Raw genomic sequence first — 22545 nt, 5'->3', positions numbered from 1 at the left:
TGGATAATGGTTGGGCACCCTATTGTTTCAAGCACCAAAAGAAAATATCGGATTATTTCATCCCATTATGGAAACAAACTATTCTTTCCTGAGATAATTCTGTTGATTCTGAGTGACTACTTTTTAAAAATATAATGAAATAATACTGGCCCATCTGGAAAAACCATTTCATGACAAGGTATAATATTTATGCTGTCTCTTTGGAACCAGTTTTATGACAGACATATGTTATACTAATGTTGTGAAAATAAGCTTTTAAAATGGAGCAGTTCATATTAAAGAGAGTTAAGGTGTGTCTACATAGATTGGAGTGTAACTTGACCACATAAAACTATTCAATGGATCTGATCACATTTCAAATATACGTTTGTAAAACATTATTAGAGTATTTTAAGATAAAAATGAAAGGTTGGAGCACTTAAGTGATCATCAGCTTTCTATTACTTTGCCTGATTTATAGTTCCTAAATGAATATAAAACAGATTTTTGTTAAAAAATGAGGATAGAACCTGTTTCTTCTATTCTTTGTTAGTGACGTTTTTTGACCAAGGAGAGTGATAGATAACTCCTTACATAGACTTTGTAAGGAGTTGATACCATGTGACTCTAAAAAATTATGAGCTTGGAAGTTATATACATTTCTTTCAACAAATTGGAAAAATCTGACCACATGTTGCTGTTTTTCTGTACCATTTAGTTCTGATCATATAAAAATAAACAGATGTAATTGTGCATTTCAGGGTAATAACATGTCTTGATAATAGTTACCCAAAATATGTGATCAAATGTTTTAAAGCAGCTAAATTTGGAATACAATGTTATTTTTTATGAGGTTAGTATAACAAAAAAGTGAAAAATGTATGGCTTTTCCATACTTTTCTGATTGAGAATTTTTTTTAGTAATTGCACATACATATACAAAGATATTTAGCCATCAACACTGTTCCTTTTCAGGATAAGTAACAATATGCAGAGTGCATTAAGAGTTAGAAATACAGTAGTAGCCCTTAGAAATTGAAGGTTTGATTATACCAAAAACAGAAATAAGGTTACACTAATTTACATCAACACAATTCACTGGATTTCTGTATATTTTTCTATCCTTGGAAACTGTTCTTGCTTCCATCATGTCCACATATAGCTTCAAACTCTGCTGTTTGTCTTTTAAGCTTCTCACCTCTCTTTTTGGGGAATTAACTCCATTCATCCATGACTTGCTCAGTCTTTCCTTTTCTCTCAATTCTTTCACTCTTCCTTTATATATTTGTTTTGTGATCTGATCCTGCTTCATTTTCATTATATGACCAGATCACTTCAATGTACTTCTTTCATACTGGTACTCTTTTTTGCATTCAAGGCACTATCATTCACCTTGACCCATTCCTCTTTTTCACCATAACATTGTTTCTCCTAACAAATCTAACTCCCTCTTCTATATTAAATGTGGCAAAACCTATGCTTTTTTATATAGCTACTTTCATGTCTTTCGATAGTCATTTCTTAAAATAGGCCGCAGACTATTCATTATTTTTGATCAACATTTGTATATGTTGCACTTCCACCTCTATTATTTACCATTTTAATAATCTTATTATTCCAAAGTACATGCATTTATTTACTTGCTGCAGTTTTTCAGCAGTACCTTGTACTTTGTGATTCCATTTTCCCTGTCAAGTACAGCTTCACTGATGTGTGATAAATTGATAGATCCTTGTTGCATTATATACTAACTATACCCAATATTTGTTGCAAATCATTTAGGCAAACATCTGTATATATTTATATCCCCAACTAACCTATCTCTGCTGTCACCATAAGCTTTTCATAAATTATCCATTAATATATTAAGCCATCAAGGGGACATTAGACATCCTTATTCCATGCTCAGTTGCGAAGTATTCATTAAGCCTTCTTATTCTCATGCATAGTTTATTTCCATAATATGTTGCTCTTATCTTTTCAGAAGTCCTAACCTCTATCTTCATTTTTACATTTAACCAAAATAGTCCATAATTCAGGCACGGTGACTTTAACATTTTTTTCCGCTAAATTAACAAACATGCAAAGATTTTCTTTCAGAAAACGCTCAGAATTTGCATCATTCTTATATACCTCACTAATTCTCGCAATCTTTCATCATAGGCCATTAAGTCAACCATGCTTTCAGATTTATTTCCTTTCTTATATGAATATATGAATAAACTTATAGCTGCATGTAGAAGTTTGGTCAAACTATATGTTTAAATAAATCCATAAGTAAATGTAAACTGACAGGGTATAAAGTTAAACATATCACCTTTTAGCAAATTTGAATGCATGTATTTGTTATTGTTTATATGTAGTTTATAAATTAAAAATAAGAAAGCAGTGAATATGTGAAGTGGACAAGTTTGGATGGTTCTTCATTTAAATTTGTTAATGAGTGCATGTGTGCACACACACATATAACAAGAGACACCATCGTCTTTGGTCTACAATTCATTGTGTGATGATAATTTCACTCTGACCTATCTCAGATATTATTCTTCTGTCTGCTTTAAATGGGTTCTTCTAAGCAGTTCCTTCATTAGGTAAAAATACAGCTTACCGGCTCTAACAAAGTAGAGGAAGAATTATTTAAAGTGGTACTTAAAAATTAGTGATGGTTTTGAATTTTCTATATTTCTACCTAAATATGACTTAAAACACAAACTCTTACTGCTGCCAAGGAGTGTGGAGGGGAATGCGGCATACCAGTTACTGGAAGCAAAGGTTCACATGTTTGTGCCACACCCAAATATTGTGTAACTTTGGATCATTGTCCATAATAATAATAATAATAATAATAATAATAATAATAATAATAATAATAATAATAATAATAATAATAATAATAATAATAATAATAATAATAATAATAATAATATAAAGTTGGAAGGGACCTTGGAGGTCATCTAGTCCAACCCCCTGCTCAGGCAGGAAACCCTATACCATTTCAGGCAAATGGCTGTCTAGTCTCTTAAAAACCTCCAGTGTTGGAGCATTCACCACCTCTGGAGGCAGGTTGTTCCACTGGTTAATTGTTCTAACTGTCAGGAAATTTCTCCTTAGTTCTAGGGTGCTTCTCTCCTTGACTAGTTTCCATCCGTTGCTTCTTGTCCTGCTTTCAGGTGCTTTGGAGAATAGAATAGAATAAATAAATAAACAAGTATAATTTGTTTAATTGGGCACTGTTTATCTAGTTTTAGGATTTGGGTGAAGAAGAGATGGTTTTGGTCATATTTATGCAAAAGTATGAAAAATATAGAAGGTTTACAAACCTTTACACACCACTGTATATGAAAGTGTATATTTGGTCATTTTCAGTTGTGATAAAGAAATGGAAGTTACATAGAACTTGTTGAAGTCAAAGCAAGTCCTGGAAGAATAAGAAAAAATCTGTTAGAATTGACTCAGAATTGTTCAGAGTGGCAAAACAGAAGCCACAGATCACCGCAGATGATCTGATAAAAAGTTAAGCTGACACCAGAGTAGTTGTTCATAGGTCTACAGTAGAATATTGTATATATAACAGTAATCTTGTCAGAAGACTTTCTCTGTTGTCACAAAAGTAATTATCTACAGTATGTGGAAGAATATTTTGATATACATTTTGGAACAAAAGTGCTTTTGACTGATGAAATAAAACCTGACATATTTGGCAATAATCACACAAGAAAGATCTGGACAAAAGAACAAATGTCATATTTAATAGAAAATAACACCTTGCCAACCATTAAGTATAATTGTGTGTGCATTATTTTGAGTTTTATGGTAGCCAGTGGCATAGGAAATAATGTAGAAATGGAAGAAAGGATTCAAATATGTGCATATACTAGAAGCCAATGTCTCATTGTTCTTAAAGGAAGAAATTAAAGAGATTGGACAATTCAGCAAGGCAAAAATATAAAACATATCTCCAAATCAATCATGAAATAAAGAAAAAATGGTGTGGAACAGACATCCCAGTGCTGAGAGTTGAATATTCTTGAAAATCTGTGGGAACATGGCATGCATGCATGGAAACCTAAAAACCTATTTCTGAAATAGAGATATTCTGCATGAAAAAGTTTTATAAAAAATCCAAAAGCAAAAATAGTCTTACCGGTATTTAATTACAGGAAATGATTGTAAATTACTAATTCTATTAAAGGAGGTATTATAAAGGATGTTCAAACTTCAGTACCTTCATTTGTATATTTTTAATACCAACACAACTTTTTAAAATGTTCAATTCTTGGTGCACGTGAACATTTTAGTTGTTGCTTGATGCTTAGCATTCTAGCCATTCTTATTTACAAGTAGTTCTCGAGTTACAACTGTAATGGAGCTGCCTATCACAGTCATAACTTATAATGGTTGTAAAGCAGTTCAGTCATTTAACCAACTTGATATTTCGATCTTTTTTGTAGTACGCATTAAGCAAATGCTGTGGTCATTAAACTGAGCTAGTGGTTTGCTATGGCATGCTTTTGCCAAAAATTGAAAGTAAATTTTGGCAATGCCATCATAAAATGTGTGATTGTGTCTATGAGATGCTGCAAACGGATGTAAATATGGTCTGGCTGCCAAGTATCTGAAGTGCAGTTATGTGATTGCGGGTGTGTGTGATTGAGGGTTGTAAATACTCTCCAGGTAGGTCCATCAGAACTTCAAATGGTCACTAAGTGACTGGTTACAAGCCAAGGACAAGCTGTAATCTGGTTATTTGTAGTTACATCATAAAGCAGCAATTGAAAGTCAGATTTACAAACTTGGCTGCGTTTGCTACACTGGTTTACAGTCCAGAGCATATTGGAAATTAGTATCACTTTGAGAAATTCAGTAAATATAAAGCTCCATTTCTCCCCAAAATATTTACATTATCATAGTAGCTTAGCATTGGAAATAGAGTGATTTTGAAACAAAAAACTGAAATTTGCTTACTGTTTTAGATCTTCATGCATTTTGGATAATTTATACGTACATAATATAGAACAGAGTTCCCCAACCTTTCTGGTTTTGTAGACTGGCTGGGAAGGGGAGAGGGAATGGTTCTGCATGAACAGTATGTGCAACTCCATTTGTACAAGTAGCGGGTACGCGTGTCCGCCATTCCCACAAATGGAGCACGAGCACAATGCTTGCCTGCTGTTTGGCCAAGTGGGGATTCACATGTGCTCATCCACCAGTTCTGAACAGCTCATGTCCCAGTAGTGGGCCATGGTCTGCGGGTTGGGGACCCCTGATATAGAACATTAAATGTGCTTTGATTAAATGAACTTATCTGGAGAAGTGTTTTAATATGATATATAAAATATTTTTAAAATGTCAAAGTCAACTTCTTACTGTTCGAAATGTCTACCTTTTCTTTTCTTTTGAATACTTCCACTGATATATTTCAATGTATCCAAATAACAATAATCACTACTTGTGATACTAGGCTAGATAAGAACACAACTGGCATTAAGAACTGTAGTGGGTCTCTTTTCCCTTTTAACTCTCAAATTTAGACTTTTTATTTGAGCAGTTACAGGAAGAACATCTGAAGAATGAAAGAATACCTAGCCAGAATTATGATGGCAATTGCTCATGTAGCGAAATGGAATTATTTAAGTCTATTAGATTATTGTAGAGTGGTCTCTACTTTGCCCTCTGGTGATGAAAAAGGTATGGTAACATTACAACAATGTTTACTTCTCATGGTGGGTTGTGCAGATAATCCTTTTCTTTTCCCATAACCTTATAGGCTTTATTGCTGGTATCAAACTAAAGGGATGCTAAGTCATGAAATCATCTAAAAGATTTCTTTTTTTTTTGTTCTATTTTGTTTGTTTTAGGAGAAGGCAGGGAAAAGATAGTGCCGCATGTCTGCTTTGGCATCTCTCCCAGACTGCTCAGTCAGGGCATCAGTTTGTAACCAGTAGCAAAAGTGATTTGTAGCCAAGTTCACTGTTTGGAATTTTTTTTTATTGTTTTTACTTTACTGTCTTGATTTTATCTCCTTTGTTTATTATGTTTTAATTTACAAATAATATATTTTGGCATGTTGCTTAAAAGATAAGCGTGTTTCAGTATTGCCAATCAGTGTAAGCACCAAAAGATGCAAAGTAAAATATATAAACCAATTCATTTTTTTTTAGTAATGGACATTAACTTTCTAAATACAAACTAGATTTGAAATCTGAAAAGAAGGAAGGCTAGGCCTGTCAGAAAGAAATTAATGTGGGCATTAGGCAGGTGTCCTTTGGGCATCATAGATGGGCTGTCACTGCAGTGAAAATCTAGTCTTGTTTGGTTGAAATGCTCATTATAAAACTAAACATGAAAAGTGAAATATCCAGGTTCATTCTAGATATTAAGATGGCGAAGATAGTATCATTGTGTTTACTTCATGAACATAGTTGATGGCGAACAAGTAAAAGAAACAGATAATTTTGTTTAGCTGGTCATAAGAGTAAGAAGAATAAAGACAGTATGCTAGATAAAATAAAGAGAAGTTGAATCTTAGGGAGGAAGGCAAAGGGTATTTCAGTAGTATTAAAGATCAGAATAGAATATATGATTGTGAAAGCTGTACATTGAGAAAGCATGAGAGAAGGAAACAGGCATTTTGAGCTCTGGGTTGGGGATTGATAACTAAAAATGTCATGGACTTCAAGAAGGCCCAGTCCGTCAGTTCTGGGCCAGAAAAAGGCTGATGATTTGAAATACAGTAATGGGAATTTGGGGGTGGTATTTGAACAAAAGATTGACTGAAAATAATGATTAAGCTTGTGGAGATAAAAAGTAATGGAAGAAAGGGAAGGCAATAGTAATGCTGGTAATGACCTATAAAGCCCTAAATGGCTTGGGTCCGGGATATCTGAGGGAACACCTGCTGCCAGCATCAAGTTCCCTTCGTCCAGTGCGCTCCCACAGGGAGGGCCTTCTCAGGGTGCCGCCGGTAAAAGATTGCTGGCGGGTAACACCCAGGGAGCTGAGGACTGCCCCCGACCTCCGTTCATTTCGCCGGGACCTGAAGACCTGGCTCTTCGAGCTCTCTGGCCCAGGCTGAGAATTTTAATTTTAATTTTAATTGGGGGCTTTTACTTTTTCAGGGACTGTTGTAATTTTTTTAAATCGTTTTTAACTTTTGTATTTCTTGTTTTAATTACCCTGTAAACCGCCCTGAGTCCTTCGGGAAAGGGCGGTATACAAATCTAATTAAATAAATAAATAAATAAATAGGTCAGTGGTGGGATTCAAATATGTGAACAACTGGTTCTCTGTGTGGATGTCACTTCCAGAAGTCCATTCTGGGCCTGGGCAACAAACATTAGCTACCGGTCCTGCTGAACTGGTACGAACCAGCTGAATCCCACCACTGGCTATGGTGGATGGACAGAATGAAAGAACATACTTTAATGTCTTTGGAAGGGATATTGATTGATTATGTGTCATCAAGTAAGTTTTGAATTTAATAACCACATAGATTTTCTCCATGATGATTACTCCCTAACTTGATTTTTCACATCTTCCAATGTTGGTAGGGGTAGAAACTGTTACAAAATTTAGGCAAGCCGGAGGGGCAATAGAATAATCGGGAACTGAACTTAACTTGATGGAATCTAACTCAAAGGATAGGCAGATTTTTTTAAAAAGATATTCAGGCCCAAGGTTGTTTTCTTTTTTAGAAAGCCGTACGAAAATCCTGAATTTGACTTGACAGTGGAGTGAAAACTATTGATGTTCTGAATGTACAGAATTGCTGTTACTTGAAAGTATCAGCCAATTTCAAATATTCTGGCAGCTGACTTTGGACAAAATGTTTTTGAACTTTTTGAAAAGTGCACAAATAGTTAACCAGACTTGTTCAAAGGTCTTATTGGCATCTTCAGATCTCAATTATAACTCATCTGAATTAACTAAATCAAATGGTATGAATATTTTGATTAATGAAATTAACTCCTTTAATTGTGGAATTGTATCAATTCTATCTTTTAAGTGTCATGTAAATTTAACACAGCAAGATACTGATCTTGTGATTGGTTCCTTTTTAGAGGAACTCTTTCCCTGGGAATTATTCTATATAGTGGAGGTGAAAAAATACTTATACTGCTCTGAGGACATTTTGAAAATAAAACTCCCTTTAGTTATCAATGACAGACACTCACAGATACAGCACTTTTATTATACACATTAGAAAACTACATTATATTACTTTTCAACATAATCACCATTCAAATTGAGGCACTTGTTGTAACATCTTACAAGGTTTGAAATTTCTTAGTAGTAGTTGCTCGGCACCAAATCTGGACATAGGAGGTGGGGGGAGGTTGATAAAAAACTTCCCAATGGAACTGCTTCAAAAGTTCTTGTTTGCATCTAGCAGTGTGCGGGTGAGCATTATCGTGAACCAACACCACACTGGAAGTCAGCATGCCCTAATGATTGTTAAGGATGGCTCTTTTGAGTTTTCATAACGTTTCACAGTAGACTTCTGAATTGAGAGTTGAACATAAACTTCACTAGCAGTACTCCTTTGGCATCTTCACATTTGGTGGGATTTTGTATGGCACCACTTCTGGTGTGGTGTTGGTTCATGATAATTCTCGCCCACACACCACTAGACACACCCAAGAACTTTTGAAGTAGTTCCGTTGGGATGTTTTTGATCACTCCCCCATAACCTAGATTTGGCACCGAGTGATTACTAACGAAGGAATTTCAAACCTTATAAGACGTTACGACAAGTGCCTCAATTTGAATGGCGATTATGTCAAAAAGTAATATAATGTTGTTTTCTAATGTGTATAATAAAAGTTCTGTATCTGCGAGTGTCTGTCATTGATAACCAATGGAGGTTTATTTCCGAATTGCTCTTGTATATCATAAGCTTACTAATTAATTGTGATAAGTTTTTCAGTTGGATTTAGACAAGTCCTCCACCTACATATTAGCTGCTTTCCCACTTGCTTCACTTTCTTCAGCTCTGACGTTTCCTACTTCTCCTCCTCCTTCCTCCTCCTTCCTTCCTCCTTCCTCCTCCTGCAGTTTCCCACAGGTGCAAGATCTGCTTTTTAGATCTAGAACACTATTTCATGCAATTTCATGTCCACGTTAATTGTATCCTGCCACCTTTGTTTGGTCTTCTGTATGGGCATTTGCCATCAATGATAAAATGGTAAGTGGTATAAATAAGGGTATGTGGTGCAGCTCATAGAACATGACCATCCCACTGTATGGTTCCTTCATTTTCTCTGTTGCTAGTGCAACATCCATTTGTTGCTGGACTATATCATTGCTGATGTGAGCAAGAAGGGAAACATCTAAAGATGAATGTGCATCTCCATGGCACATAAAGGGTGCTCAGCGCTTTTGGTTCTTGGCCAGCACTCAGTCCCATACAGTGTTACTAGGCAGACTATTGTTTTATACACTGTTGATTTACCTAACTCAGGTCACTCCAATGATCATCTTCCACCATAACCATGTTGCATTGACTTTCACATGCACTGCCTCATTTATGCCATCATCACTTTGCAAATGGGATCTTAAGTAATGGATGGAGTTTGTTGTCACTAAATGTCTATGAAGATTCTGAGTCATCCAGATCATAATTGTCTCAAAGGTGATTTGTTTTTGTTTTTGTTTTGAAAAGGCAACAGGACTGATTTTTTTGAGGAGGAAGAAGAAAAAGATTTTTTGCTTCCCATCCAGGAACCTTCATCAGTTGTACTGAATGGTGGCGGAGACGGAAAGACAGCTGCTGACAGTTGAGACTAGATGGTGGGGGAAAGGGAAGGATAGGTTCTAACAGGATGGGGGGGGGGCGAATAGGGAAGGATTGTCTTTCTTTGCAGTCATCTGTTCTTAACATTCTTTGAGAGCCGTTGAGGCTACTTTGGGTTTTATCTGTGCCCTCAGGGTCACCTGAGTCAGAGGTGTGGAATCTTCTTGGAACAGCCAAAAGATCGCGGGGGGGAGGAGCGGGGGTCGGTCGCTTCTGGGGCTCCAGGGCCAGTCGTGGGACTATCCATCCCCACGACGATAGGGAATGGCAGCAGGTGTAGGAACAGAGGGCCGTATCGATCTCAGGGAAGGCCTCTCCGCTGCTTACAAGCGGTGAGGCACTCCGACCCTCTGGTTCCGCCCCGAGGTCCCGGGAGTGAGGACGTGCAGCCTCCTGAGCTCCGGCTGGTGTACTTGAATGCCAGGTCGGTCGTTAACAAGGCTCCTCTCGTCCGTGACTTGGTCGAGGGTGAGCAGGCGGACCTGGCTTGCATCACGGAAACTTGGCTGGGCCCAGAGGGCGGCATTCCTCTGGTTGATCTTTGCCCACCAGGTTTCCGGGTGCTGCACCGGCCTCGGGCTCAGGGTAGGGGTGGGGGAGTGGCTGTTGTTATGAGGGAGACCTTGTGTCCACGGGAGGCCACCGTTCCCCAGATAGTCGGGTGTGAGTCTCTCTTTTTGAGATGCGGCCCTGGTGCGCAGTTGGGCTTGCTGCTGGTGTACCTTTCGCCTAGTCACGCAGCAGCAGCCCTGCCTGAGCTGCTCGATGTCCTCTCTGGGCTGGTGGTTGAGTTCCCGAAACTTATAGTTTTGGGGGACTTCAACCTACCATCGCTGGGAGGATCATCTGAGTTGGCTCGGGAGTTCATGGCTTCCATGACGGCCATGGACCTGACGCAAGTAATTTCGGGACCGACTCATGAGGGAGGCCACACCCTTGACCTAGTTTTCTTGTCTGGACGGTGGTTAGATGATCTTGGTGGGGGCTCTCCAATTATTATGCCCCTGTCATGGACCGATCATCATCTCCTGCGGCTGGTCTTCCGTTTTGCCACCCCCCGCCGTGGGTGTTTGGAACCAATTAAATGGTACCGCCCCAGACGCTTAATGGATCCCCAGAGGTTCCAGGCGGCGCTGGGGTCCCCACCTGCCTCCCTTCCTCACAGCTCGGCAGATGCCTTAGTGGAAGCCTGGGAAAGGACGGCCACTGAGGCTCTTGACCGAGTTGTACCCCTGCGGCCCCTGACCCGGTGCAGATCCCGTCGAGCTCCATGGTTCTCTGCGGAGCTCCGGGAGATGAAGCGTCGGAGACGGGGCCTAGAGAGCGGTTGGAGGTCCAGCCGATCCGAATCCGACCGATTGCGACTAAGAGCCTACATTAGGTCTTATCTCGCTGCGATAAGGGAGGCGAGGTCTAACCACTTCGCCACCCTTATCGCGTCCGCAGATAATCGCCCGGCCGCCCTGTTTAGGGTGACTCGCTCCCTCCTAAATCAGGAGGTGAGGGAGGATCCCTTGCAGGGTCGTGCCGAGGAGTTTAACCAACATCTGTCGGACAAAATCGCTCGGATTCGGACCGGTCTGGACTCTGACTGGGCAGAGTCTGACGATCAGGACACGGGCGGTCTTGTCGATATCACCTGGGAGGAGTTTGATTCTGTGACTCCGGAGGAAGTGGACAGGATCATGGGGAGGCTGAGCACCACCACATGTTTATTGGACCCGTGCCCTTCCTGGCTGGTCTATGCAGCCCGGGAGAGGACACGCAGCTGGTTCCAGGCAGTTATATCGGCTTCTCTGAGTGAGGGTAGCTTCCCCGCCGTCTTGAAGGAGGCGGTGGTGAGGCCTCTCCTCAAGAAGCCTGCCTTGGACCCAGCTGTATTGAACAACTTTCGTCCTGTCTCCAACCTTCGCTTTCTTGCGAAGGTTGTTGAGAGTGTGGTGGCGCATCAGCTCCCTCTGGTCCTGGATGAAGCGGATTATCTAGACCCGTACCAATCGGGTTTCAGGCCCGGGCACAGCACGGAGACGGCATTGGTCGCGCTGGTGAATGATCTCTGGAGGGCTCGGGACAGGGGATATTCCTCTGTTCTAGTCCTATTAGACCTCTCGGCGGCTTTCGATACCATCGACCATGGTATCTTGCTGCGGCGTCTCAGGGGACTGGGAGTGGGAGGCACAGTCTTACAGTGGTTCTCCTCCTATCTCCAGGGACGTTCGCAGTCGCGAGGTCTCTCATTTGTGGAGTTCCTCAGGGGTCGGTCCTCTCGCCTCTCCTGTTCAACATCTACATGAAACCGCTGGGTGAGATCATTCGTGGCTTTGGAGTTGGGTATCATCAGTACGCTGATGATACCCAACTTTTCCTTTCGACCCCAAACCACCCCAGTGATGCCCTCAACGTGATGTCCCGTTGCCTGGAGGCGGTTCGGGTCTGGATGGGGAGGAACAGACTTCAACTCAACCCCGACAAGACTGAGTGGCTTTGCATACCTTCATCCCGGGTTTATTCGGACATTCCACCTCTGGCTATGGGGGGTGAACTATTACCCCCCGTAGATAGGGCTCGCAACTTGGGAGTCCTCCTAGATTCACGGCTCACCTTGGAAGACCATATAGGAGCTGTGACTAGGGGGGCCTTCGCCCAGGTTCGCCTGGTGCCCCAGTTGCGGCCCTATCTTAGCCGGGATGATTTGTGCACGGTCACTCATGCGCTCGTGTCCTCTCGTCTGGACTACTGCAACGCTCTCTACATGGGGCTGCCCTTGAGGACCACCCGGAAGCTCCAACTGGTACAGAATGCAGCCGCGAGAGTTGTGTTGGGAGTCTCCCGATACTCCCACGTTACACCTATGCTCCGTGAGCTGCATTGGTTGCCAGTTGTCTTCCGGGTGAGATTCAAGGTACTGGTAACGGTGTTCAAAGCCCTCCATGGCATGGGGCCGGAGTACCTTAGGGAACATCTGCTGCCGGCATCAAGCTCCCTGCGCCCTGTGCGTTCCCACAGAGAGGGCCTCCTCAGGGTGCCACCGATCAGAGAATGTCGATTGGTGGCCCCCAGGGGGAGATCCTTCTCTGTGGGCGCTCCGGAGCTGTGGAATCAGCTACCGGTAGAGCTCCGGATGGCGCCCGATCTTCGCTCCTTTCGTCGCGATCTCAAGACGCTTTTGTTTGTACAAGCCGGCCTATCCTGATGGGGATCGGTGGGGTTGTTTTATTTTTGGTGTCTTAATTTTATCTTGGGGTTTTTAGAATTGTATTCCTATTGTTTTAACTTGGGCAATCATTTAATCTCTTTTTAATGTTTGTATTTGGTATTTTATTCTGCCCTGTGAACCGCCCTGAGTCCTCAGGGAGAAGGGCGGTATATAAATATTATTAAATTAAAAATTAAATTAAATTAAATTAAATTAAAAGGACTTCATTGTATACTGGAGATAGTGGTGTTGAATTCCTTCCCCTCCCCCCAGTTGAGGGAGGGCTGTTCAATTTTAACATATAGGGGCTCTTTTACCCCTCTTTCAAACCAATGGTCCTCTCTATCCAAAATGTGGACTTTGCTATCCTGCAAAGAGTGACCCTTGTCTTTCAAATGTAGATGGACTGCTGAATCTTGTCCTGATGAGTTAGATCTCCTATGTTGTGCCATGTTGTTAAGTGGTTGTTTCCACTAGCTATCTAGAAACCATTTGAATTCATTTTCTGCGTTGGACCATTAAAACTGTTACACTATTCTGGTAGAGAGAGAAAACATAGTGGAATTTCAAAGGTGTAATTGTTCGTTCCTCCATGTTTATATCACATATAATTTCTAATATATGTTGAGGTGTTACTAAATTGGAGAGTCCTATAGTTTTCTTTGCATCCTTTTGTGAAATCTGCATATTGAATAACTTTTCTAGGATAGTTCATTTCCAACAGGACAATCAGTTTGAAAGTAGGCAGTATAACATCTTTATTTTATGTCAGTTTCTTGATCCTGTGTCTAATCTTATTCATAGAAATGTTAGAAATGTTCATAATCATTAATCCCCCCAGTTATCTTCTGTTTCATCTTGTTGTTTTTCCATCTTCCCATACCGGTAATTAGATATTTTACAGCATTCTTTCAGCTCTTAATTCTTTGTTCTCATTATCCTTTTTCCAATTCACAATGGCCAGTTTTTCTTCATTTGTTTAACATTCTCTCTCATACTTAATATATGGAATGTTTGTGGTTAGGTTCAGACTGTATACTGCTGCTTTAATTGTTTTAAAATGCTTAATTTTTTCCTTTGTAAGCAACTTCAATATTTCAGAATTTGTTTTTCCTTTCTCTTTTTACTTTATTACTACAGCTAAACTCTTAATCCTTTCTTAGTCTTTTTCGTAATAGATACAATTTTTTTCTTAAACAACCTTTGACTCACTGGGTCAGCGGAAAACAGTAAACACTAAGTTTTCCTGAATCATAGTGCTATTGCATTGTTTTCCCTCACTCTTTCCATACGGCATAATTTTTTGCCTTACACTGTACAGTCCTATCATCATATCAGATGCAACTCAGAACAAAATAATATTGTGCTACGATAAACCATTTGGACAAACTGAAGATTACAAACAGGACAATATTAATAGTATATAGATTCTTAATATCGGTCTTTCTTGGCTTTGTAACACTTAACTCTTGACTTTTTTAAATTTTGGTTTTAATCTCTATTATCTGGATTTTCTCTGTCTTCTGTCTCTTCTTCCTGTTTGCATGCAGATACATTTGATATCAGTGTAAGGACTGCAGGATAATTGCTTTCAAATTAGATAATCCTCATATGATGCCAGCTTTTCTCCCAATGCCAGTTCAACATTTTCTCCACTATTATGGCACAAATAGAGACTATAGCCCCTTTCTTACAATGCTCACACTCTATATGTTCTATCCTCAGTTCGGCAATTGCATAACAAAAGTTTAAACTCAGGTGATCACTTTCATATATAGAACTTCCACTTGTGTTTTCCCTTATATATTAAGCCAGTCTTGTTCCAAGTATTTCTGTTGCCTGAAAATCTAAATCTCTCCTCACCAATAATTTGTATGTTGAGACATTTGATCTTTGTCTAGTTGTGCACTGCTAATGTATGTATTTCAGAGCAAGTCAACTTGGGGGTCCTGCCTTTTGAAATCTATCAAGAAATTTAATTTTCTCTTCCTTTTGTTCTTTAATTATGCTGCTGCTGCTGTAGTTGTTGTTGTTGTTGTTATTATTATTATTATTATTATTATTATTATTATTAATTACTATTATTATATTGCTCTTAATTTCTCTTCCCTTTACCTTTTGTTTCTGTTTACATGTACTTTACTGCCCAAGTGATTTCTGCACGTTAATGCAGTGTTCCCCCTTAAAAAAAATTGCTTCTCACTGTACTTGATACTTTTGTTTGTTCCATATATGCATCCACACTTTTCTTGCTAACCTTCAGATTATTCTCTGTTTCAGATTATCCTCTTGTTTCAGTTTATCCCCTTGAATCTTTGCATTCCTTGGTTATGAAAATCCAATTTCTCCTTTTCGTTTGTTTGTCAATAGAGATTCAAGTCATGGTTGTCCTAAAGGTGCTTTTGCCAAAAGGCAACTGGATTTTCTCTCTTTTTTATTCTTTGAAAACATTTTGGTTTTCATCCAAGACGCTTCTTCAGTTCTAATTTCAGATGAGAAGCAAAACGTTTTCAAAGAAAAAAAACAAGAAAGCCAGTTGCCTTTTTGAAAAAGCATCATTGGGCTCCTTTTCATTTGTGTCTTAAGTTTTTTCTTACTTAAAAAAATTGTTATTACCTAACTCAACCAATAATTGTCCCTTGATAAACAAGATGATACTAGTTTTTATTCGTGCTGTTTTGATTATAAGGCTACAACCCCAATCTTATTTTCAATGTGTATGCATACACAGACACATAAACACACACTAGATAGATGATTTATAGATAGATAGATAGATAGATAGATAGATAGATAGATAGATAGATAGATAGATAGATAGATAGATAGATAGATAGATGGTAGATAGATAGATGTAGATGAGCCTAGCAGTTAAGGCACAGACTAGAAACCAGGAAGGCTGCAAGTTCTAGTCTCGCCTTAAGCATGAAAGTCAGCTAGATGTTTTTAGGCCAATCGCATTCTCTCAGCCCACAACATCTGAGTTGGGTGGCAAGCTGGTCAGTCTATTGCTGCCACAGCCAATTGATCAACACTCAGTTGATCTGAAAAAGAATCTGCGCTTGTGGCAAAATGCTAGGAACAGTGTATATAATTAGAACTAGAGACAACGTGGAAAGTAAAGGCCAAAGTGGTCCAGCAGAGGTAGGAGCATTCAGGATCATTTGGATAATCATCTTCAAGGTATTAATCATTATATCAATATGCCATACAGATAGTCTTTGTTTAAGAAATGGTCACTTTGCAACTGTTCAAAGCTATGAAGGGAACTGCTTACAACCTGGTTCCAGAATTCCAACAGCTGCATATAGACCCTCTATGTGATCGCATTTTGGGCACTTAGCAATCAGCTCACATTTATAGACGTTTCTAGCATCCCGTGATCCTGTGACAGCGATGTTCTGTGCTTTTTGCTGGTTTCAGGCATTTAACTTTCGTTTTCTGGCAGAAAAATGGCCATTGAAGAAAACCGATTCATTTAACAATTGCCATATCCACTTAACAACTGCTAACAATTGCTTTCACTGGATGTGGTTAGGTGGTGACTCATTTAATGACTGCCACAACTTACAACCATAATTCCCAGCTCAATTATAGTTATAAGTCCAGGACTACCTTCATTTAAAAAATCATAAATGGGAAATATCTTGTATGACATATCTTGGAAAGTTGAATTAAGCAAGATAGGGAAACTGAGAATATATAGTGTCTACACATTTGCCTATGCATTTGTTCCTCTTAAAAATATGTAGATTAAATACAGATATGTTCTGCAAGGAAGGAGCAAATGGACAATCAATTTCAAAATTTAATATAGAGAAATTGTTTTGGTAAGTTTTGTTTCTTGTAAATTAATTACTAATAATATGAATTTACCTCCATATAATTAATGTTAAGTGTAATTAATTTTTAAATAATACTGATAGGAAATTTATTTATTTTCTTGTTTGTTTGTTGTATTGCTTGTTAATATGCTGTCAACTGATTGCTCAAAATGAGCCTGCATTTTAATCCTCAACATTTTTTAACATTATTAAATTATTCCTATATAACAATTTAAATTGTCAGCTATAAAGCAGCATAGGAATTAGTTAAGTTAATAACTTTTTATTTAAAAATTGCATCAGGTGAATCTAGCCTCTTGATCACATGCTGATTGACTTTTAACATTTGTTTGTTTGTTTATTACATTTCTATGCTGCCAATCTCCTCTACAAGGTGATTGAGCGGCTTACAAATTATCAAAATAGGTGAAAATAATTAAAAGGTTAGAGAAAAGTACTAAACTTGAAACAAATTTTGACAGTTTTTGAAACCTCATATATTAGTTTGAAAGGAGTCTGTGGCTAATCCTTAGTCACCAGCAGTTTCTCTGGCCATTAATTGAATAGTATGTCTAGTAGTTTATTTCATTTATTTCATTTTATGTATTTATTTGTTGCATTTGAACCTACCACCATTGCTAGGCTTGTTATGAAGCTGTTTATAATAGTGAAATTGTATTTTTTCTAAGACTATCAAAACATAGCTTTGAGGCTAGGAAAGACGATTTTAAGGATAGAAGGAGAGTTCTTCCCCACTCCCATCTGACATAGGTAGGATGAACAGAACAGAATGATTAACTCTATGCTGGCAAGAGCTTGGAAGAGCATGTGTCTATAAAAGATTTTAATTCATTGTGTGCGTGGTTCTTAATTTGTCTATATGATGTCATAATTTTGAGAACTGCACAAGGTACTACATGGTTGTTTCTAGGTGCAATCCAGGGTGTGGTGTCAAGTTTAACCCTTACAAGGTTCAGTATTTGAGTAATTTTGGGACTATCCATTCCCAATTATATCCGCCCATCCAATAAGGTTTGGCATTATTGTCTCTCCCTGTATCCCCTTCCCTTGGAAGCAACAGTGAATACAAAAGTCAGCTTTTCTCAGTTGGTGCTCCATTCTGAGGAACAGCATTCTTCTGGAAATCCAAATAGCTTCTGTCCCATTGGTTTTTAGGAAGATGATTAAAACTTGACAGTCCAGCAGGCCTTGGGTGATAAAGTCTTTTAATGTTTTTCCAATTTTGGACTACACATCTTATGTAATAGATGTTTCCATATTTGTTAATATGCTTCCTTTTTAATTTTATAGTTTACAATAATTATGATTTTGAATAGTGTACACACACAGAAAGAGAGACACTATTAGTTATATATTTGTGTATATTAGATGCATATGTGCTTTGTGACATAATTACAGACGATTGTCAACTGTTGTGATGGAATTCATTCAAGATTAGCATATTTTGGAAAATTAATTCTAACACCAACCTTTCTGGAACTTGGAGCTACCTATGTAGCTGATTCCTGTCATTGAATACTCTGGTGTGTTTTTTTTCTTCTCCCTTTGTTGATTGTAGCTGAGGGAGGGGAGGAAGTATATCTGTGGGTGAGCTGCATAATTGTCACAAGGAGACCCTGATGTGAGACTGTAAAGCCATGTCATTTTTTCCCTTTAAATCTTGTAATTTCGTGCTTCAGAGCACAACAAAGTGAGAGAGTCAGCAGGGAGTGAATTAAACTCCCCCATGAGAGCTCCTACGGGATGGGCCTCTCCATTCTGTTCACAGTTCTCTTGGCTCTTGTGCACCATGCTGTGCATCCCCACAATCAAGCACCAGGCCTTATGCTGCCTCCTGTGTACCAGCCTGGCTTGGTGCCCTCTTGACATGTTCTGGCACTCATCACAAGTTGTATTCTTGTTGCACAAGCCACGACCAACTTAATAAACTCACACTGTCTTTACAGGGTTCCCAAAGCCCATAAAACAGGGGGCAGTCCCTGCTGTCCCCTTGTGAACAATGCTCCCATTGGGTGGCTAATGCAATTAAAATGGGGCCTTTTGGAGATTTTATACAGCTGGTTGCAGCATCACAATTTCTGCTGGCAAGCCATCTTTCCAATCAGTATGGCATTTGTGCTGTGTCCTAGACTTTCTCCGAAATTTGTTTTAACTTTGGTAAATTAATTCAGGAAGTGAAAAGCAGCCATGGAAGGTATTCAAGATTGGGTTGTTTCTATGGAAGAGTTTGACAAATAAGAATTCAGTTCATTTGGTCCATCATTATTCTTGTTAAAAAGTAAATTTGCCTCCTTTGGTAGAATCTTTTTTTCTTTGGCAGTGTGCCTGATGCATTTTATAGTGATCCTTGAAGTTATTGCATTAGGGGCAATAATATTTTAAGAGGTTCTGGTTTAGTCAACAGTATCACAAAGCTGTATGAATCCAAGACACGTCACTACAACCTATCATAAATGAAATTGGTCTGTTTTGAATTGACTTGCCTTCCTTAAGCAAAGGAAAACAAGCATTTGGCAAAAGTTACTTCAACATGCTGTTAAAAGAAAAATAAGCTGTTTAGGATACAGTTATAATGCATAAAAATACTCTATGAACAATTGCCACAGTTGTTTGAAAGCCAGGTGGTGCAACTGAAACTTCAGACTCTTGAATTTTGAATGGGGGATTTCTTTTTATTATTCTTATTTTGTCTTGCATCTTTCTGATAGTAGAAAAAAAATAAAAGAATTGTAAATTTCATTCATAAAATGGCAATCTCAGTCTCCCTGATTTATTCAGCCATTTACACTTGTTTCTCCCCTTCCCCTTTGCCAGGAATAGACTGTTGAGATTTTCTTTTCTGTTTTATAAGTAACAGCTAACAATATAGTGGAGTCTTTAGTATTAAGTTCACAAATAAAAAACTTTCTTGTATTGTAAAATAATCACATTTTGCTATTGTTTAATTATACTCTTAATTGACCTTAAGTTCATTATATTTTAGAAATCATGGTTAACTTTGTTATAAAGTTTTTTTCTCATTTTTAAAGGTTTAATTTATCTAAATCATCACAATATTAATAATTATTAGTTTCTGTTGTATAAATACCACTGTATTCAGTTACTATCTATATTCTATAAAGTATTATCTGCATTTTATAATACAATAAAACTATTAACTAGGGTCGAAAGGAAAAGAAAAACAGTATTTTAAATTCAGGGACTTAAATGTATAGGCATTTAGACTGTGATATTTTTCATACTTGTTGAAAGCCTCAAACTGGATGTGACTTTTGGCTTTACTGGTTCTGTATATTTTATAAACATGATTTTAAAGTTACGTTAAACTGACAGTTATGTTCTACATTTTTGATACAGCATCTACAATTACTGTATGTAGGGAATAGGGTTAGAAATTGATTGCTATGGACAGCTTCTATAGGCTTTTGTGCAAACGGGAAATATCAGTAAATTTACTTTTTAGTCATTCAACTCCTTTAAATGTGTAGTATTTAGCAAAGTTTTAATCAATGATTTTCCTAAGAAACCGTTCTAAGAATAATAAAATTCCATAACTTGGAATTTTAAGAGTACTTTGTGGAAGATTTGCTTTTCAATACATTTGCATAAAATATGAATTAGTCCACTTAACATGAATAGTATTAACTATTTGCTATTTAGAGCATATTTAAAATCAAAATCCATACATGCTTTTTACATATGTGTAAATATGTAAATACCCTGAAATTTAACATCTTAATTGGTAAATTTTTAAAATTATATTCCTATACAATCATGAAATTAATTTTAGAAATGTTAAGTTGCTGTGTTCAGAGATGGAATATACTTTTTTAAAAAAACACACTCTAAAGTGTGCTCTGTATGCAACTTCATTTATGTAGATATATTTCTGCTGTGTGTTTCTAAAATGATATATTTCATATTTGTGTAACTTCCTTGCAACTCAGATGGTTTTATTTTTTCAATAGTGTAGTGCAATATCTCTCTTGTATTTACATGCAGTTAAACTGTGTAAGTGATAATTGGTGTAGAAAATCAGCTGTTCCTGCAAACAGAGAAAGTACGGTACAGTATGCAGGATTTTAAATGCCTGACGGAAAGCAACTTTGTTCTTTATGGCTAGAAATGTGGAAAATTAACAAGCGACTCTTTCTCTGGGACACACCCTGCAAGTGCCTCTGTTGAGGAGGGGGGGGAGAGCACAGCCGGCCTTTGGAAGCCAGAGCCTTGATTTACGGCTGCAGTGTTGACAGCTCAGTGGAACCCACATGCTGTTTGCAGCACCGCCAAGCTGGGCTATGACCCGCCGACCTCTACCCTGTGCTCCCCCCTCTTGTCTCTGTGCTGTAATAAAAACCTGTCTTGCAGGCAGGGCTACAATGACTTTGTTGTTCAGAAATGTACCAATTTTTTTTCCATGAAATTCTTTTCAAAGCAAAAATAAGGAATGTATGAGGAAATGGGGCTTTGGGAGCAGGCTTGTTTGTGCTAGAATTTATTCTCTGCTTGCAGCCCTCTGCTGTTGGCTCCTGAATGAAACTCCTCTTCTCCTGGGGACAGCCCCTCTAGTCGGCAACACCCGGGCACACTTTTAAATGCTTGCATTCTTTCACAAGTTCCCTGCTTTATGCACACCTTTTCCTACTGTCTTTTTCCTTCTGAGTGGCTATCAGGATTACGCTGTTAACAACTGAGAACCAGCCATACTGCCTTCCTGAACATCGTGTGTCTCTCAGGCTCCAGAATATAGTTATGTTCCATTTTGAAGCTGAACATTTGATAGGGCACGTGTTGATTCATGTATACAAAATGAGAAATTTAATGGCTCATTTCATTCACCCATTCTAACACCTTGGTCTAAGAAAGGTGATCTTCTGTTAGACCAAGTAGTAACATATTAAACTTTTGGTTGACTACATAGATACATCCTGTTGTTTTTTTCCCCTTTTTGGATAATGACAGAGGAGTGGTTTACCATTGTTTTCTTAATATAACAGATAATAATCTCCACTTTCCTTAACTAACATAGCATTTCATACTGGCTGGAGGGTATTAACTTAATCCAGGCCCACATTAAGAAAAGGCAACATTTCTTGTAATTATTTTGTGGATATGTGTGTGAGAGAGTTTAACTTCAAGTTCCTTGAATTTTAGAACTGGACAGACTTTTTTGTCCAGAATATCTGATTTGAGAGCTCTGGCTGGTTTGCCAAACCACATAAAAATTGAGATGGGATGGTAACTAGAATTTAAACTGGGTAAAGTTTTCGTGTGAGATTCTGTTCATAGTTGTGGGTATCTGCCCACTAAATAACTATACACAACAAATGGAGATTTTCTTGAAACTGCTCTCTCATCAGATGGAGGGCCAGAGTTGGTTTTAATGAGAACTTGCTAAGTTAAAATCTGCTTTCATTTTCGTAATCAACACTTTCTTCTAGTTGCATGTTATCAATTTATTGTAGAAAATTATTTACAGATGGCTTTAAGCCCTTTATATATAGAGATAAAGATAAATATTTTGAATGTGTATAGATACTAAATTACCCTTATCTAAGCTATAGTCAAAGTACAATATGTATCTAAAATATAATATAGCCCCTCCTAGCATGCAGTTGCACATTTCTGATTCTTTCTGCATTTTTAGCAATGCCCTTTTTACTGAAACAGTTTTAAAAATAACAATGAGGAAAACTGTGCCCAAATTCACATGGGTCTTGGGTCAAATGTCA

General features: G+C 38.2%; 1 protein-coding gene across 3 annotated transcripts in view; it reads left to right on the top strand.

Annotated features, from left to right (window-relative positions):
- FOXP4 (forkhead box P4) overlaps nucleotides 1-22545 on the top strand; it is a 192854-nt gene that overhangs the window by 70173 nt on the left and 100136 nt on the right. The window lies entirely within an intron of this gene.

Source organism: Vipera berus, assembly GCF_964194415.1.
Source record: "Vipera berus genome assembly, chromosome: 3".
NCBI lineage: Eukaryota > Metazoa > Chordata > Lepidosauria > Squamata > Viperidae > Vipera > Vipera berus.
Note: the sequence above shows the minus strand (reverse complement) of the source record. Positions and strands in the feature narration are given on the sequence as shown.